The 19,340-nt window shown below is 59.0% G+C and overlaps 1 protein-coding gene across 1 annotated transcript in view; it reads right to left on the bottom strand.

Moving 5' to 3' along the window:
* Positions 1-19,340, bottom strand: part of GRK5 (G protein-coupled receptor kinase 5) — a 141,941-nt gene that overhangs the window by 65,964 nt on the left and 56,637 nt on the right. The gene's annotated exons all lie outside the window — the stretch shown is intronic.

Below are 19,340 nucleotides of genomic sequence, written 5' to 3'. Positions count from 1 at the left end.
CTGCCCACAGACTGCCCAAGCCCCGTCCACTCCCACCCACACGGCACCCGGGGGGCTCCTCGGGGCCAGGAACGGGGTCCCCTGCTCCCCGCGGCCCATGCTGTCTCCAGGACCCCCATCCGAGTCTCCTCTTCCCTGCGACCCCCCCTCCATCCACCGAGCTTGCTCCCTGAACCCCAGCCCGGGAACCTCTGGCTTGGCACTGACCCAGGGGCCGTGTGCCCTCGTGGACAAGGTGCTGCCCTGCTCCCAGGAGGCGCCGAGATGGACAATGATGACAAGCTCGAGGGTTTCTCCATGCCCAGGGCAGGGGCCGGGCCACCCTCGCTGGGAAGGACGAAAGCCACTGAGGGCCGGGGAAGGCGCCGCCCCCACCCGGGGCCGGGAGCACAGCCGGCAGCTCCGGGCACCACCGCGGCGGCTTCCCACAGCAGAGAAACCTCAGCGTCACCAGCACGAGCCCACAACCTCAAATTAGGAAAACCCAAACCCAAACCCAGCCCAGGCCCGGGCCACGAGCCTTGGCCCTCCCCGCACAGTGTGGCCCAGCCGCCCCACCCCGGCCCTGGCCCTCCACCACCCGGGCTCAGTCTGAGCAGGACACCAGCCTTGGGGAGGCGGGGGGAGCGTGGCCCTCACACGTTTCTTTTTGCAAAGGAAGACGATACTGCCGCCTTCTGCGCTGCCGTCTGAGACTGCGGGGGGGGGGGGGGGGGGAGGAGGGGTTGGTGCAGCAGGCCGGGCGCTGGCCCCACACAGCCCATCAGGGTTCGATCCCTAGCACCCCACATGGTTCTCCGAGTCCCATGGGAGTCATCCCTGAGCACAGAGCCAGGAGTCCTCCCAGAGCACCGCTGGGTGTTATTCGAAACAAAGACCCACGACTACAAGGGAGCAGAGCGGGGGCCCCTACACGGAGCCACTGCTTGCAGCCCCCCAGCCTGACACGACTGCCATCCCCATCCCCCCACCCATTCTGCCGCCGGAGAAAGGGAGGACGCAGGCTCACGGGCCCCCTGCTGTCCTGCTGTGCCCACCGTCCCTGACCACACCTCTGGCTCGCTCACCTGACCACTGTGCTTCCCAGCTCTCTACCTGGCTCTAAGCTACCCCCATCCTCCATCAGCAGTGTCAGACATCTGCCTGATGGGGAACGGGGGGCTCTCTAGCATCCCAAGATCCTCATCCTCCACCCACCTGCCCCCCAAGCATGCCCTAACACCCCCACCCCCAGGCCCTTTGCTCCAGTCCAGCAGGTGAACTGGCCCCCGGGGAGGACCAAGGGGCTGGACTCCAGAGAGCAGCACGCAGGGGAGCAAGCTACTCAGCCCTGGGCCTCCCTCCGGCCGTGCCTCCTTCGTTCTCCTTGTGTGGCCGCACCCCAAGGGGTAGCACCTGCCCCTCACAGGACGTGCCCGAGAGAGTGACACTGGCCACCTTGACTTTCCTAATGAGTTTATTGAAGCAAGATTCCTGTTCTATCCAGGACACACTTGGGCTAGTTGGGGTCTGGGGGCCACACCCCCAGCGTGGGGCTTAGGGGACCGTGGGGTGTGGGGGATGACCACATGGACAGTCCGGGCTCCAGCCCTCAAGCCAGCACTGGACCCAATTAACCCCTTTAAAAGGGACCAGTTCAGGGGCAAGAGCGATATAGCATGGCGGGTAAGCCGTTGGCCTTGCACGCGGCCGACCCGGGTTCAATTCCCAGCACACCGAGCACCGCCAGACACCCCTTTCCCCCAGACCCATGCATGCACACAGGCACACACACGCGCGCGTGCACACACACACACACACACACACACACATGCGCGCGCACATGCTCTGGCTGTGTCTCTGAGGACAACACATACACACGCACACATACACACACATGCACACACACACACACACACACAAACACGCTCTGGCTGTGTCTCTGAGGGCAAAACACGCACACACACACACACACACGTGCACACACTCCTGCTCTGGCTGTGTCTCGAGGGCAGCGCGCACACACACACACACACACACACACACACACACACACACACACCCTTTCAGGCTGTCTCCAAGGGCAGCACTGACCCAGCACTTCCTCTCTGGTCAGGGCCCCGGGAACAAGTCAGAGAAACCCAGGTCAGGCCAGGGAGTTGGTGCCAAGGGCCGGGCACAGGCTTTGCAGGCGGGAGCCCAACACCACAGGGCCCCTGAGCACTGCACAAGATGTTTCGCAAAGAATAAAAGACGCACAACCAGGTGGAAGCCCCTTGCGCTGCTCCCAGCACTGCCCAGTCGAGCACCTTGGCCTCCCACAGCCCCTGTCCACCACCCACTCCAAGGGTCCCACAGCCTAAGACCCACACCCCTGCCCTAAACCCTCCCACCAACTTACTGTGGCTCTTACTGCGCGCTGCACGGGGCCCTCAGAAGGGGGGCAGAGACCAAGGCGCCCTCCACGGGGAGCCCGTCCAGGAGAGTAGAGGACAACGTCCAACACCCAGGGCAATGCTAATGGACCCACGGGAACAGCACAGAGAAGCACCCCAGGACAAGCACGAACCAGCCCCGCCCCCGCCTGGCTGCCTCAGTATCCCCTCTAGCACCAGAGTCAGGCCGCATCAGGGAGCCCCAGAGGACAAGTAGGTGTCCACTAAGTCGGAGGAAGGTGGAAGGTTCCTGGGGCCCCAGGAGGCCTGGAGGGGCCAAGAAGGGGGAAGATTTGGAAGGTTCTAGAGTCAGTGACGCTGCTGAGGTCGGGATGGGGGGAGGGCGGTGAGCTGGGCTGGGCAGGAGCGGTGGGGAGGCTGCTGTCCCCAGAGTCCAGTGCAGCCTCTCCATCTGGGGCTGGGCAAACAGAAAGTTCTGGATCTGCCAGCAGCCCTGACGGGGGCTGAACAGAGCAAGCACCTCACACGGGAGAAGGGATAAAGGGATGCCACCTCCAGGAAGTCCACTAGTGATGGGCTGCAGGCCTCCCAGACCCCAGATTCGAGGAAAGGGGGGCTGAAGGGCTCGTGCAGGAGTGAGGTGAGGCTGTGTGTCTACAGCCCAGTCACCGACCCTCTCTGGGCCTCATGTCTGCCATCACCAGAGAAGTTAGAGCTGCTCCACCCTTCACCCCACCACAGGGCCAGAGCCCCAAAGGAGGCCGAGCTGACCCACCCTCGCCAGGTCCAGCCCCCACCCCCCACCACCACCACCTGCCTGACTTTTCTGCTGGGCGGGAAACGCTCTCGCGCTAAGCCTGGGCTGGAGGGACGGTGCCCACCCGTCCCAGCCGTGACTGCCACAGCGACAGAGACTGGTGGGGGCAGAGAGTGATTTCAGAGCAGCGTGGGAGCCCCCCAGACCGCTCCTCGTCCCCCCTCCCCAACATTCTCTGCCGCGGAAACATCTCCCCAAAGTGACCGCTGCGCGCAGGCAACAGGCTCCCGTAGCATATTTTCTCATGAGGTTAAAAATACAAGCCTGGGAGGGAGAAGGGGTTTGGCTGAAGGTCAGAGGGGAAGGCCTGTTTCTTCGGAATCTCGGAAAATAAACACTGGCCGCCCTGGGCTCTCGGGGTGGGGGGTCGGCACTGTTCAAAGGGAAGGTCGGGCCGGGCCCGAGGCGAGGGACTAGGAGCTGGGACACCGCGTCCCTTCCTGGATGACCAGACGGCCGGCCTCTCGCCACACGTGTCCATGAGACAGGGAGAACTCGGGGTGGGCACAGCCAGCTGCCCAGGGGGACCGGGCCAGAATTCAGGGGCGCCCGAAGGCTGCTCTGAGCCAGTCCAGCTGGGGGGACAGTACACGGGGGAGTCCCCTGAGGCCACCGCCCCTCAGGGGACACGGTCACTGTGTCACCTTCCCCCCCCCCCCTCCCGCCCCGGCATCAGCCTCTGGGCTACTGGAGAACGTCAGGACAGTGCGGGGCGGGTGAGTCACGAGTCCTCGCTGCGTTGATGAGCTACTGTTGGGCGGTCACTCGGGCCCCCTACGTGTCGGGGCCACAATAGTCACGGCAGCGACAGCAGCAAGACAGAGAGGCCACGTCCGGCGTGACGTCTACACTCTGGGGCTGCCCTGTCCACCGGGCAGTTGGGGGTAGCCAGCCCCGTCCCCGCAGGGCTGGGGCCAGTCCCACACTCGCACCTGGGCTCGGACACTCCCTGAGGGGACCTGGCAGTAGCAAAGGGGGCGGGGGGGGGGGGGGACCAGACCCCACACGGTCACCCACGCCCCAAGTGCTCTGGCCAGCTGGGAGACAGGGTCATGCATACCATGTTCAGTCCTTGCCCAGGCACACACGGCTCTGAGCTCAACCTGCAGCAGGGGACACAGGCCTGGCACAGACGGGATGAGGGGCCTAGGCAGGTGACAGGACCGGGGCCGGGGACAGGGGGCAGTAAAGCAGCAGGAGAAAACCAGGAGCATCAGGAGAGGCAGCAGGAGGGCTGTGAGCAGGGAGCACCCGGGAGGAGCGGAGAGCACTTGGGGAGTAGGAAAGAGGAGGAATGTGAGCAGGAAACAGCCGGGAGGAATGAGGAGCACCTCAGCACCAGAAGGAGCACGTGGGAGGAGCAGGGAGCACTCCGGAGCAGTGGGAGCTCTCAGGAGCAGTGAGAGCACCCAGGAGAAGTGGAAAAACTCAAGAGGAGCAGGGAGCACTCAGCACCAGTTGGAGCACTTGGGTGCAGTGAGAGGACTCAGGAGCAGTGGGAGTACCCAGGAGGAGTGGGAATACTAAAAAGAAGTGAGGAGCACTCAGGAGCAGTGGGGAGTATTCAGGAGCAGTGGGGAACATTCAGGAGCAGTGGGGAACATTCAGGAGCCGTGGGAGCACCCAGGAGGAGTGGGGAGCACCCAGGAGGAGTGGGGGAGCACTCAGGATCAGGGAGAGCACTAAGGAGCACCGAGGAGGATTGAGCAGATTTTCAGAATCAGATGAGGCTCAGTCTCAATCCAAGGTGACTGAAAGTGTTCACCTGGGCAAGCCACTACACCTGCCTGCCTCAGTGTCCCCTCTTCTGAGTGGCTTCACACTGCGGGACTGTGTTAGGCCCCCACTGGCACAAGTCGAGTCGGCAGAGCGTCCCCCCTCCCAGCTGGGCTGGGTGTGGTGGGGACAGCGCAGGGGCGTGGGGTGGTCTGGGGTCCTGCCAGAGAAAACCCCGACGTTTCCAGAGATGAAATATCATCCAAAGGCAGCCCAGCAGGAATGCAGTTCTCACAAGAAGAACAAGCAGGGAGGCATCCCAAGCCCCAAAGAACAGAGATTTTTCCTGAGGGCCTTTCGGGCCATTTCCTTATCCCAAAACGAAAGACTGGAGGTGACTACCAGCCAGTGATATCTACTTTAATGGAGATTGGGGCCTTGGGGCTGGAGAGATAGCACAGCGGGTAGGGCATTTGCCTTGCATGCGGCCAACCCGGGTTTGATTCCCAACATCCCATATGGTCCCCTGAGCACCGCCAGGAGTGATTCCTGAGTGCAGAGCCAGGAGGAACCCCTGGGCATGGCTGGGTGTGACCCGGAAAGGGGAAAAAAAAAAGAGATTGGGGCCAGACAGACAGTACAGCAGGTAGGGAGTTTGTCTTGCACGCGGCTGACCTGACCTAGGTTCGATTCCCAGCATCCCTTATGGTCCCTGAGCACCACCAGGAGTAATTCCTGAGTGCAGAGTCAGGAGACATGCCTGAGCAATGCGGGGTGTGGCAGAAAAACAAAACAAACCAAAAGACAAAATGAATAGAAAAACTTTAGTCACTCTTCCTTGGGAGAGGTAAGGAAGCTGGACGGATAGTACAGGGGTTCATGCACTCATTCCCACAAGGTCCCTCAATCCCGGACCCCCCACAAGGGAGCCCTGAGCACCACCATGGGTGACCCCCCCAAACAAAAACAAATGCAAAAAGAAATCTGGAGTTTGCAGGGCCAGAGAAATAGTCCAGCACGCGGGGCCAATACAGGCCTGGTCCCTGATACCAGGTGAAGTGCTCCCTGAGCACCACGGGCTGCAGCAGCAGACCCACTCACACTGAGAATCAAGCAAGAGCCAGTCGAACAGCCCTCAGCCCCGCCTGTCCCACCCACCCCTCATGCCAGCAAGATCACGCAAGATCACGGTCCGGTCCCCGAGGGATAGTCTGCAGGGGGCGCCTGCCAGGGCGGGGCTGAAATGAGGAAGGGACGTGGCCACCAGTGGGCTGAACCTCGGGGTTCCCTTGTTAGCCCACCAGCCCCTTCCAGGTACCCCTGTAAATAACCATCAAAACCACTGCGGGAGAACAGATGATTGGTTAAAGAAACTGGTACTTTTATACAATGGAGTACTATGTAGCTGTTAGAAAAGACCAAAGTCATGAAATTTACATACAAGTGGTACTACATGGAAAGTATGTTAAGTGAAATGACTCAGAAAGAAAGGGATAGACATAGAAAGACTGCATTCATCTGGGTAACATAAAGTAACAACATAGGAGACGAACACCCAAGAATGGCTGAGATTAGTACCAGGAATTTTACTCCATGGCTTGGAGGCCAGCCACACATGCTAGGGGAAAAGGGAGCTCAGATAGAGAAGGGAGCACCAAATAAAGGGTGTTGGGAGGATCCTCCCAGGATGGGAGAAGCATGCTGAAAGTAGACCATAGACCAAACCTGATTGTCACCCATTACCTCTTTTGCAAGCCACAGCACCCAAAAGGAGAGAGAGAACAAAAGGGAATGACCTGCCACAGAGGCAGGGTAGGATGGGGGGAATGGGGGGGGTGGCAGGGATACTGGGATCCGTGGTGGTAGGAGATGGGCACTGGTGGAGGGATGGGTATTTGATCATTGTATAATTGAAACCCAAGCATAAAAATTTGTAAGTCTACAACTGTACCTCATGGTGTCTCACTAATAAAAATAAAAAATAAAAAATTAAAAAAATAAAAAAAAAAAACCACAGCCCCTTCCACCTTCAAATGGCAGCAGATGACTGAGGCCCCGAAACTGCTGGGAGAACAGAGCCCGCCCTTGCCTTGGGGCAGGTGGGCCCAAGGGGTCTCCAGGCCCTGGGTAGGACCCCCCGCACTGTCCCCTAATGAGGAGGTGCTGCTGAAAGGTACCTCCCGAACTAACACACAACAGCGTCCTTCTCTCCGCAAGGGCCGCCTCATCGGAAACGTGTCCTATAAGTTCACGGCCGAGAGCGTCGAGTCCTCCTAGCAGGGAGTTAGTGAAAGGGCGTATTATTAAGTGACCTCCACGTCCCCTGAAGGAAGAATAAGTCATTGAAGCCGGCGGCGGGCACCCACGGTTCAGCCACTGGCGTCTCTATTTGCAAGGACCTTTCAGAGTTTTCCTGAAGTTTGAGAAAGCCTGAGACCAGAGCGACAGCACAGCGGGGAGGGCATTTGCCTTGCACGCCGCCTCGGCACCCCTTCTGGTCCGCCAAGCACCCTCCCAGGAGTCATCCCCGAGCACAAAGCCAGGAGTAAACCCTGAGCATGGCCAGGAGTGGCCCAAACACCAAAATAAATATATAAACAAGACATTTTAAGAGGTGTGACTCTAAGTGCTAAAGTCGGATTATGAAGATTTGCCCTTTTTTTTTTCCCTTTTTTCTTTTTGGGTCACACCCGGCGATGCTCAGGGGTTCCTCCTGGCTCTGCGCTCAGGAATTATCCCTGGCGGTGCTCAGGGGACCATATGGGATGCTGGGAATCGAACCCGGGTCAGCCGCGTGCAAGACAAATGCCCTACTCGCTGTGCTATCGCTCCAGCCCTGAAAATTTGCCCTTTTAAAGAAAGAAAAGTCAGAGACCTCCCACTAGGAGGAGAGCATGTCTTGAGGCTGCAGAGTGGGAGATTTATTTAAATAATAATAATAACAATATACATAATGGGGGGTCAATAAAAATCATGGCCCTCCTCCCCCTCCCCCAGATCTGTAGCCTGTTTTGCTCTCCCAAGCGTTTCCACATGTACAACATCTAATTTCGACGTTCGGCGGGTGGAGGGGGGGCAGGCCCATTTTGCAGAGGGAGAAGCTGAGGCCCTATCAGGCTGGTGCCAGGAATGTCCATCAAGAAGCTGCGAGGCGAGGACTCGACTCCCTTCTGTCAGCACCGCACCACGGGGGCTCGCACCAGCTCCCCGACTCCTGGCACCGCGGATGTGGTCAGCACCAAATCGCTTAGAGGAGGGGGCCACACCTGGTGGTGCCGGGGAGTGGGGGCTCACGCCAGACAGTGCTCAGGGGGCCAGGTGTTCCCGGAACAGAACGTGGGTGGGTCCGCCTGCTCACAACGCCTGTGCCTGTCCCCGTGAGCCGTCTCCGCGGCTCCTCCCCTACTTCCCAGTAACACAAGGACAGTTCGCCTGCCACCACCTCCTAGTTTCCATTCAACCACGCGGGAACTGGAGAGCTGCCCCCCAGACCACTCACTCTCTCTCTGGTCAGGGCCTCGGCCTCGGACCAGCATCCATCTTCCTTCTAGATCTTTCCCCCCGGGTGCTCATCTGGCCAGTGGACAGTCCTCTGTCTAGAACGTTCGCTGTGGCATAAATCAAGTCACCCTTAACGGAACACTCCCCCCTTCCCTGGCCAGTCCTCCAAATCCCGATGGACCTTTACGGAAACCTTGTCTGGGCAGAGGCTGACCACAGACCCCACCCCCACCCCGAACCAGGAATGGAGCCTGGCTGTGGGGGACGGAGAGAGGAGAGGGCTGGCCCAGGGAACCTCCTTCTCACACCTTCTGTCATCCCAGGCAGCGCTGGGCCAATCCTGGGCAGGTTTGCTGCCTCCCCCTCCTCAAGGCCCCATCTGAGGACACCCCCTCTCCCTCACCATTCCTACCACCTTCTGTCACTTCTCCACTCCGCGGTCCTGGCCCCAAACACAGCGCCCGCCTGCCAGAGCTGACCCGTGATGTATGGCGCTGATGACCTCACTCCCGCCGCCGTGTGTATACTCAGAACCTCTGTTATGTCTAAAAGCCCGTAACCTTTCCCCAAGAACACACTGTACCTGTTCTGGGCCCCGGGCAGCTTGGCAGCTGCCTTTGGCCAAAAGCAACACAGCTCGGGGCCAGGCCGGGGCCACACGCTGCTGAGTGGGGGCTCGCCACAGCCCAGGGCTCGGGAGCTCAGGGGTGCCCCCTCCACTGAGACAAGTGCTGCGACGTGGGAGCTTCAGGGGTAGCCCCCTGGGGGACAGGCAGGAGCCCAGAGCTCGGAGGGAACCTCACACTGAGTATGTGAAGCTTAGTATGAGGATAAGGTGAGCTCATGGGATGGCAGAGCTAGTTCAGTGCGTAGGGCACTTGCCCTGCATGTCCCCCCCACACACACACCTACACAGCCCCAAGTGCTTTCAGGAACCCGCTTTCCTGCTCAAGGGGCCTCTCCGGCTCTGAGTGTGACTCTCCCACCCCACTTCCTCCAGCTGCCCTGCACTGCAAGGGATCACAGCCCCATGAGCACTGAGTGATGAGCCAGGGAGCCCAGCGCCCAGGCAGCATCCTGGGGATAAGCAGTCACCAAGCATGTGACAGGTAGTTGGGAGCAGTGAGCGTTAAGATGGCACTTGGGAACAGATGACTGGTTAAAGAAACTCTGGTACATTTACACAATGGAGTACTATGTAGCTGTTAGAAAAGATGAAGTCATGAAATTTACATACAAGTGGTACTACATGGAAAGTATCATGTTAAGCGAAATGAGTCAGAAAGAGCGGGATAGACACAGAAAGATTGCATTCATCTGGGGAACATAAAGGAACAAAATGGGAGACTAACACCCAAGAGTGGCTGAGATTAGTACCAGGAGGTTTGCTCCATGGCTTGGAGGCCAGCCACACGTGCTAGGGGAAAAGGGAGCTCAGATAGAGAAGGGAGCACCAAATAAAGGGTGTTGGGAGGATCCTCCCAGGATGGGAGAAGCATGCTGAAAGTAGACTATGGACCGAACATGACTGCCACTCAGTGCCTCTCTTGCAAAACAGTACCCAAAAGAAGAGAGAGAGAGAGAGAGAGAGAGAGAGAGAACAAGGGGGAACGCCCTGCCACAGAGGCAGGGTGGGATGGGGGAAGGGGCGTGGGAGGGATGCTGGGACCTGTGGTGGTGGAGGATGGGCGCTGGTGGAGGGATGGGTACTTGATCATTGTATAACTGAAACCCAAGCACAAAAATTTGTAAGTCTATAATTGTACCTCATGGTGTTTCACTAAAAAAAAAAAAAAAAAAAAAAAAAAAAAAAGATGGCACTTAGGGATGGAGCGCTAGGACAGAGGGGAAGGTGCTTGCCTCACACACAGCTGATGTAGGTTCAATCCTGATAGCCCATAATAGGGCCAAGGAGCGATCCCTAAGCATAGAGCCATGAGTAAGCACCTCAGGTGTGCCCTACCCCCCAAAAAACGGACCTCGCATTGGGTATGTGAAGCTTTGTGTGAGAAAAAGGTGAGCTCCTGGGGCGGCAGAGCTAGTTCAGTGGGTAGGGCACTTGCCCTGCATGCACCCAACTTGGCTCAATCCCCCAAGTACCAGCAGGAGCCATCTCTGAGCACAGAGCCAGGAGCAAACCTTGAGCATCGTAGGGCATGTCCCTGCCCCCAGGAAAAGAAACTCCCCACTTGGTCACTTTCAGGTGGATTACCTGTCAAAATAATATCTTGCATATGAAGCACTGTAGCACTGTCCTCCCGTTGTTCATCAATTTGCTCGAGCGGGCCCAGTAACGTCTCCATCGTGAGACTTGTTGTTACTGTGTTTGGCATATCGAATACGTCACGGGGAGCTTGCCAGGCTCTGCCGTGCGGGCGAGATACTCTCGGTATCTTGCCAGGCTCTCCGAGAGGGGCGGAGGGATCGAACCCGGCTCGGCCGGGCAGGCTGTGCACAAGGCAAATGTCCTACCACTGTGCTATCGCTCCAGCCCCTTGCATATGAAGCATTAAGTAAAGTAGCCTTGCTGTCTCTCTCTGACTTCTCTGTTCTTCGGGGGGGCGGGGTGCCCAGAGAGGAGCTCAGGCAGCCTGGGCAGCTCAGGAACCACTGGCCATTCTTGGGCACCTAGGCGTATGTCTGGTGCAGGAGTTGGAGGATGCAATGCTGCTCATGGTCACCCCGACAGTGCTGGGGGTGGCCGGGTGGTTCCAGGATAAGGACCTGGGTCTGGAGCATGCCAGGCCTGTGCCTACCCGCTGTCTGTCTCTTGGCACCTCTTCATATCCTGATGTGAAGGCTGGAGTCTGGGGCTGGAGAGATAGCACAGCGGGGAGGGCATTGGCCTTGCACGCGGCTGACCCGGGTTCGATCCCCGGCATCCCATAGGGTCCCCCAAGCACCGCCAGGAGTAATTCCTGAGTGCAGAGCTGGGAGGAACCCCTGTGCATCGCTGGGTGTGACCCACAAAGAAAAACCAAACAAACAAACCGAGGCTGGAGTCTCACGCTGACTTTAATACGGCCAGCACAGGTCTGGACACTTGATCCATGATCCAGTCCTCCTTGTCTCTGATCAGTTGCCACGCCCCAGATAGGCCCCTTTTCTGGTCTATACTCACACTCTCCCCAGCTCCTGCCCAAAACACCCACTGCCCAGAGCCCAGGGGACGCTGGGGGGCGGGGGGTGGGGGGGGCATGTGAACTTGCCATTCCCGTGGTCCTGGCACTGCAGAGCGAGAAAAACTGGGGCTCAGCTCCCGCCCAAGCCAGGCTCCAGGAGAGCCCCACAGAGCCACGCCGGAGAGCAACCCCTGAAGAGCCACACGTGATAATGACCCACCCGGGTTCAGGGCCAGGGACTCAGAGACACACCCATGATTAACCCACAGCTCACGGGAGCCAGTGGCACAGAGCAGACCCCACAAGGAAGGCAGACGTCAGTCTGCCTTCCCACCCACAAGGCACCTCAGGACTTACTCCTAAGCATGCACACACACACACACACACACACACACACACACACACACACACACACACAGTGAGTAACAGTCCTGAAACCTGGGCTGCTCCCTCCCCTCCCGAGGTCATGGCTCACCCATGGATGAAACAACACCAGGGCGAAGAGAGGTGACAACGGGCAGCTACAGTTTCCCCGGTAGAATGTCCACCTGGGCTGAGGAGTAAGTTCTAGAAACCTGTCAGGTCCCACAAGTACCCCCACCGGAAACGGTCGGGATGGCCGTGCCATGTTAGGCCTATTCTACCACATGTCAAGACCATGTAAGACTTGTCGGGGTTGCCCCCTGCCAGACTGCAAACGCACCTCCTCCAGACACGCATGCCCTGAGCTCAGGAACGAGCCAATGCCCAGCAGACCTGGGTGACCCCAACATGCCCTTTCCCTTGCACACAGTTCTGAGACCCCCTAAGAGCTGCAGAGCAGGAAGGCCGTCACCTACCAGGGCAGAGTGAAGCAGAGAGGGGTGAACGCTGACTGGACCCATGGACACTTGTCAGGACAGAGCTGGGCTTTACCCTGCCCAAGGGAGAGACGCCAACAGTGAAGACCTACTGTGCGCAGGGCCCGTGGGCTCCAGCCAGTTGCCCACGTGACTCTGATTCTGCCCGTGTTCCAGCTCTGTGCCCTCAGCAGCCAGGACAGGCCAGGGAAATGTGTCACCAAACCTAAGTGCCCCCAGTGATGTGACTTTCCTCCTGGACACAGGAGCTGTGTGTGGGCAGGAGCCACCGGGGCCAGCAGGGACAGCCCCCGCCACTGGCCCTCCCACCCAGGGTTCTTCCCATGGGCTCGGGGTGACATGAGGTCACCAGATCTGTGAGACTTGGGATAGCAAGGTCCAAGACAAAGGCGGGGTGGGCGGGGGCTTTCTACCATCAAAACAGCCAGGGTCCGGACCATCAGCTGGTGTACTGATCCCTGGTTCCACCCACAAGGAAAGGATGTATGTTCCCACAGTGAAATGTGTACCCGATGTTCCAGGCCGTTCCTATGTCTGAGCAGAAAGCTGGAAGCCATCCAAACGCCAGGGAGGAAGAGGGTCTAGCGGGCTGAGCACGGGGACAGGCTTAGATCACAGTGGGGCCCGGTGCCTTCCCCATAGCACGTGGTGCCCCCGGCACCAGTGGGAATAACCCCCGAGCACTGTCAGGTGTGACCCAAAAAACAAAACAAACTGGTTCGGAGAGATGGCACAGCAGACAGGCCTTGCACGTGGCCAACGGGGGTTTGGTCTCCAGCATCCCTTCTGGTCCCCCAAGCACCTCCAGAAGTGACCCCTGAGCACTGCCAGGTGTGGCCCAAAGAACAAACAAACCATCATTGGCCAGAGAGAGAAAACGGGTCAAGACACTGCTGTTTGTCTTTCTTTGTGTGTGTGTGTGTGTGTGTGTGTGTGTGTGTGTGTGTGTGTGTGTGTGTTTGGGTCATACCCAGCAATGCACAGGGGTCGCTCCTGGCTCATGCACTCAGGAATTACTACTGGTAGTGTTCGGGGGACTATATGGGATGCTGGGAATCGAACCCAGGTCGGCCGCATGCAAGGCAAACGCCCTCCCCTCTGTGCTATCACTCCAGCCCCAAGGTCAAGCAAGACACTTCCGTGCATGCAGCTGACCCAGGTTTGATCCCCAGCACCACAGACGGTCCCCCAACCTCCACAGGGGGTCCCCTGAGCGCCACCAAGAATGGCCCCAGGCTCTCCCCAGAAACCAAGTGTCTGGGCAGGTGAGTGGGTTACCTGGCCATGGTCTGTCCATGCTGTGGAATCCTCCTCAGCAAGGCATGAACTGCCACGTGGACACCACGGGCAACTCAAGCTGTTCCTGCTGAGTGAGGTAGCCGGAAACCCCACACACACCCCCAAACAGAACTTCCTGGGGGTGGCGAGGGGCATTTATAGAAATTTGGAAAATGTCAAACCATCCCCGGGGACAGAAGGCAGGGTGAGGGAGCTGGGGAGGGAGGGCCGAGAGAGGGACCGGCCAGGGGCAGCCGGGAGCCTGAGGGGTGGTGGATAGTCCACCGGGGGCTCTGGGGGTGTCTCACGGGTGTGGCGAGGTCTCACGCCACAGTTTTGGGGTTTTGTCTTTTACATTTTCAGGCTACACCCTGCAATGCTCAGGGCTGGCTCCTAGCCCTGCACTCAGGAATCACGCCTGGTGGTGCTCGGGGGAGCCATAAAAGGAAGCCAGGGATGGAACCTGGGTCACTCCTGCAAGAAAAGCGCCCTCCCGCTGTGCTGCCCCAGCCCCTCAAGCCACATCATTTGAGCAGGTGCAGTGCCTGGGTGCTGACTGCGCTCACCTAGCAGGTGCAGTGACTGTGTGCAGACCGTGCTGACCTCCGTGGAGCAGTTGTTTTTGGGTTTTTATTTGGGGGGGGGGGTTAATTTCTTTTTTTGTGTGTGAGTTTTTTGTGTCACACCCAGTGATGCTCAGGGGTGACTCCTGACTCTGCACTCAGGAATTACTCCTGGCAATACTCGGGAGACCATATGGGATGCTGGGGATTGAACCCTGGTCAGCCGTGTATAAGGCAAACTTCCTCCCCGCAGTACTACCGCTTTGGCCCCCGTGGAGCAGATTGAACAGAACACGATTCCCGCTCCCTCCGTGGGAACGAAGGCCAGGAACGGCAGGTACGGTAAGTCACAGCGGGGCAGAGCGGTACAGGTTCAGAGCAGTGCGGGTCTCTCCAACACCGTGAAGCAGAACGAAGATGACCAGCAAAGGCCCCAGGCTCCTGCACTTACAGACAGACAGACGCCCCCAAGTCCCCCTTCCAGAAAGGATGCAGACTTTAGATATACTCGGGACCTGACTCAGCTGAGGCCTGGCTGAGGGACCCCCTGGCTCAAAGACTCCGAGACGGCGTCCAGCCGGACTCCACTGGACCACTGCGGGACCTCTCGGCTGGAGGCTGGAACCCAGGGCCTGGGCCATGCAATCTCAGTCACACCCCAGGCCCCGTGACGGGTGAGGTTCAGACCCCATTCCCGGAGGAGGCTGAACCCTGGTCCCTGACCCAAGAGCTGGTCAGCCGCGTGCCCGGGTCACCGGAACAGAGGGTGCAAACAGAGGCTGGACACTCACCAGCTCAGCTTCCAGTAAGCCTCAAGGTCATCAACACGATCGGCCTCTGGGGAGGAGCCGTGGTTCCAGCTGCCCATGCACTCGCCTTCTGGAATCATCCATCTCCTCTCCCTCACGGGCACCCGCCCCAAGAGACTGGAAATACGCTGAACACTAACCACTTGTGGACTCTGTCCCTTTGAAAAAGAAAACATCCTTGGACACACACACACACACACACACACACACACACACACACACGGCTGGGATGACGGCTCAGAGGGTCATCTCTGAACAATAATAGGCACAAGGCCACACACTACAGCGCTCCCCTGATGGGAAGCCAAGACTCAGGTCCCGGGCTGGTGCTCACAGCTGGTGCTCATTGCTGTGTGCTGCCAGGCCTCCCGGGCATCCTCTCTGGGCCTCGGCTCCCTCCTACAGGAAAGGAGGCCTTCGACCTCCTCCTGGGACTCTGACCCTTGAGGATTCATCTTTCATCCTGCTGGGGCTTAAAGAAAACCAAAGAGGCCCGAGTTCACCTGGCAGATTTATCCCGTCCAGCGGGATCCAAGCTGCGTGCTGCCAGCAAAGGGTCTGTCGTGGGCATGGCACTGCGGGACCCCCCCCAATCCCACCAGGAGGGGCAGAGCTGGGATGGGGCAGGCAGCCAGGCGGTGGCCAAGGATGGGGGTGCAAACCCCGCTCCGACACGCGCGGCCCTCTCCCCTGGCCCCGCACAGGCTGCAATTTCTAAACCTTCCCCGAGCAGTCGTCCAAGTTCTCGGCATCACTTGGGGCCCGTCTGTCCACCAGAGAGAGCTGCGGCCAAAACGCACAGCCTGGACCTGACATAAAAGCGGCCGCCCCTGCCACGGGAACATTCCTTGTGCCTCGGAGAAGCCGGCCCTGGGGCCAGGTGCAAAGGTCAGCGTTTATCACAGGAAGTACAGGCTTCGCCATCTGTTTTTCTTCCTCCCTATCAAGTCTCCTTCCCAGGAAGGTTGAAATAAATGAAACACAAAATTGAAAGGACAGGCTGTCTCCAGGAAGCCGTCACTCGATCCCGGGCCCCTGAGTCCGTCCCGTCGGGGCTGAAGCGAACCCCACCCCTGACCCATCCCTGCTCGGGTCAGAGAGGCTGGGCACGGTCACATCGCTCATGGGGGTGGCCAGTGTCCTGCTGGGTGCGGAGGAACCAATAACCCGGGGACACTGAGTCTCCTGGTCCCTTCTCTCCTGGTGCCACCAGGCTGGCCGCAGTGACGGGCGGGTCCCTCACGCCACTCCAGTGAGGGTCACTTGGATGGAGACGGGGGCCGTGGGCCTCCTGTGCTGGGGCCTTCCCCGGTCTCTGTCCTGCTCCCCCATCCCAAACAGGGCCATGGAGATGCCAACAGCAGCCCATGTAACAGGAGGGGAAACTGAGTCTGCAGAAACCAGCCACAGGCCAGATGTGCTTCTTTCTTTATTGCTGTCCCCCACCCCCCCCTGCCCCAATGGATTCCCAGAGTATGGGAGGGAGGGCGCTTGCCTTGCACGTAGCTGACCCGGGTTCCATCCGCGGCATCCCATAGGGTCCCCGAGCACCGCCAGGCATGATTCCTCAGTGCAAAGGCAGGAGTAAGCCCTGAGCACTGTCGGGTGTGTACCCAAAACAACAGCAACAACAAAAACAGAGTCCCCTGGCCAGAGAGAAAGTACACAGGAGGCCTGATTGGAATCCAGATGCAGTATGCGGTCCCCTGAGCACAGAGACAGGAGGAGCCCGTGAACACTGCAGGGTTCAGCCTCAAAAATAAATGGGGGGGGGGGGCTGGAGCGATAGCACAGCGGGGAGGGCATTTGCCTTGCACGCAGCCAACATGGCCGACCCAGGTTCAATTCCCAGCATCCCATATGGTCCCCCGAGCACCGCCAGGCATAATTCCTGAGTGCATGAGCCAGGAGTAACCCCTGAGCATTGCCGGGTGTGACCCAAAAAGAAAAAAAATAAAAATAAAAAATAAATTGGGGGTTAGGATTCTCCTTGCCTTCCCTTTGTTAATGTTGTAATGACCAAGCCTGGCCAGAGGTAACCCACTCCAGAGGGGGTGTTCGTGCAGTGTCTGTGGGGGTCACACACCTGGATTCGAGCTCACCAGGGCCACGGCCTTGAGCTGTGGTGCCCACACACCTGCCTGGAGTGTGCCAGACCACACATGGGGCTGTGCCACAGGGCCACATGGGACAATGCCGGGGTGGATCTCACGGTGACGCCACAGCGTCGGGGTCCGGCTGCCTCCAAACCCAAGCTCTTAAACCCCCGCAGTATTGGCTGGGGATTTCTGACATTAAAACGGTCTCTGCATTTCCACACCAATGTCCTTGTCCCAATAGGAGCCTGTGGCCCCTGAACCAAAGAGAACTGGAGCCAGGTGTGGGAGGGAGCCCCACAGTGGGAGACCCTGGGGGCAGGGGAAGGGGTCACAGCCCACCCAGAGGGGACCCGCTGGGTTCAAGGATGTGAGAGCTTGTCAACCAGGGGCAGAGCACCCCAAAATTGTCGCTCCTCCTCCCACCTAGCAAAGGAGCCCCTTGCCCTCACCCTCCCACCCCCCATCCTGACCAGTCTGGAAAGGAAAATCCCTGGCTTGGCTCCAGGAAGCACCCCGGGGTCTCCAGAGGAAAGAGAGACCCACCGAAAGCAGTCTCTTGAAGAGACCTGTCCTGTCTCCTGGACTTCCGATGGCCCCAGGGCCACTTCCAAGGCCTGCAGCCTCGAGGCTCAGGGAGGAAGTTCCATGGCTCAGAACTCAGGAAGTCTCCCAAGGAGACACGTGTCCCCCAGACAGGCTCCTGGTCCTGTTCCCAGGGTTCCCTTCCAGCTCAATGGCAGCCACCGCAGGGCATGACCTCATTCACACGCCCCTCCCCTCCCGGGCACAGGGGCCATCTCGATCCCCGGCGTCCTATATGGTCCCCCAAGCACTGCCGGGAGTAATTACTGAGTACAGAGCCGGGAGTAACCCCTGAGCATCACTGGGTGGGTGTGACCCAAAAAACCACTGTCACTGTCACTGTCCTCCTGTTCATCAATTTTCTCAAGCAGGCCCAGCAACATCTCCATTTTCACACTGATTCATAAAAGCAAAAAGGAAAAAAGAAAAAAAATTGCAAGGGCCAGACAGGTAATGTGGCAGGGGGGAGTGGGGATTCTCTGGGCGGTGGTCCCCGGAGCACTGACCACCGGGAGTGGACCCCCGAGCACTGAGCCAGGTTGAGTCGGCACCACCGGGGCATGACCCCGAACTAGACAACCAGGAAAACACAGGGAAGTAAAACAAGGTTTCGAGGAAGCTCATCCAGGTGCCAGCACAGTTGCCAGGGCCCGGACAGCGGGCTCAGTCCTCTGTCCACCCAAGAGCCTGGCATTGCCACCGCAGGCCACACAGCTGGTCTGCCCACTCAGGGACCCACTACCCCCTCCACCCTCGGTGCTCTCTCGCTTTGTAATCCTGGTTTCGAGGTTTGTTTGATGTTGGGAAAGTGGTTTCTTCTGGAACGTTCTTTCATGATGGCAGTTTGGGGTTGAGAGCGAGACTGAGTGGGAGAGCCAGGGTCGGCCCTGACGTTCTCGCCCCACACCCTAGTAGCAATGCCCCTTGGGAGGGGTTGCTCGCTGTCATGAACAGAGCCCCTTGGGCACCCCCCTGGCGGTGCGGAGATCACACTTGATGTATTTCGTTTGTTTGTTTTTTTTTTTGGGGGGGGGTCCACACCCGCTTGGTGCTCAGGGCTGACTCCTTGGCTCTGCATTTGGGGATCACTCCCGGCAGTGCTAGGGGGACAGATGGGGTGCTGGGGATCAAACCTGGGTTAGCTGCAGGCCAGGCAAGTACCCTCCTGACCGTACTTTTGCTCCCAAGAAGAGATCACGTTCTCCAGCATGCCTTGGGCACCTGGTGGAGGGCGTTCTGCGGGTTTGGCGAGCCAGGGACGTGTAATAACACGCTGCCAGCATTGTGGTGGCCTGCGGGGTCCTCTCCTGCCCTGAGTCCTCTCCTTCCTCCCTGCTGGGCTCTGAAAGTCCCCCGCTGCCTCCGACTGCCTGCAGAGTCCTGCCCTTGCCAGGGTGGTGCACGGCTGGGCAGGGAGGCGCTCAGCCCTTTTGAATCAGTCTCATCCCCTCTACAACCTGCAGCTCTGTTTCCTCTGTCCTGGGGACCTGCTGGGCAGTTGGTTCCTTTCATGGGGCCGGGGAGGGCCTCACCCGGTAACTAGGCTTCTTGCGGGTGGACCTTGTGTGGTGCGAGGGATCCAACCCTGGTCCCGTGCACGTAAGAGCATGCACTTCTG

This window comes from Sorex fumeus, unplaced genomic scaffold (genome assembly GCF_029834395.1).
Source record: "Sorex fumeus unplaced genomic scaffold, SorFum_2.1 ptg000043l, whole genome shotgun sequence".
NCBI classification, from domain to species: Eukaryota; Metazoa; Chordata; class Mammalia; order Eulipotyphla; family Soricidae; genus Sorex; species Sorex fumeus.
The sequence above is the reverse complement of the archived record's forward strand: the minus strand, read 5'-3'. Positions and strand labels throughout refer to the sequence as shown.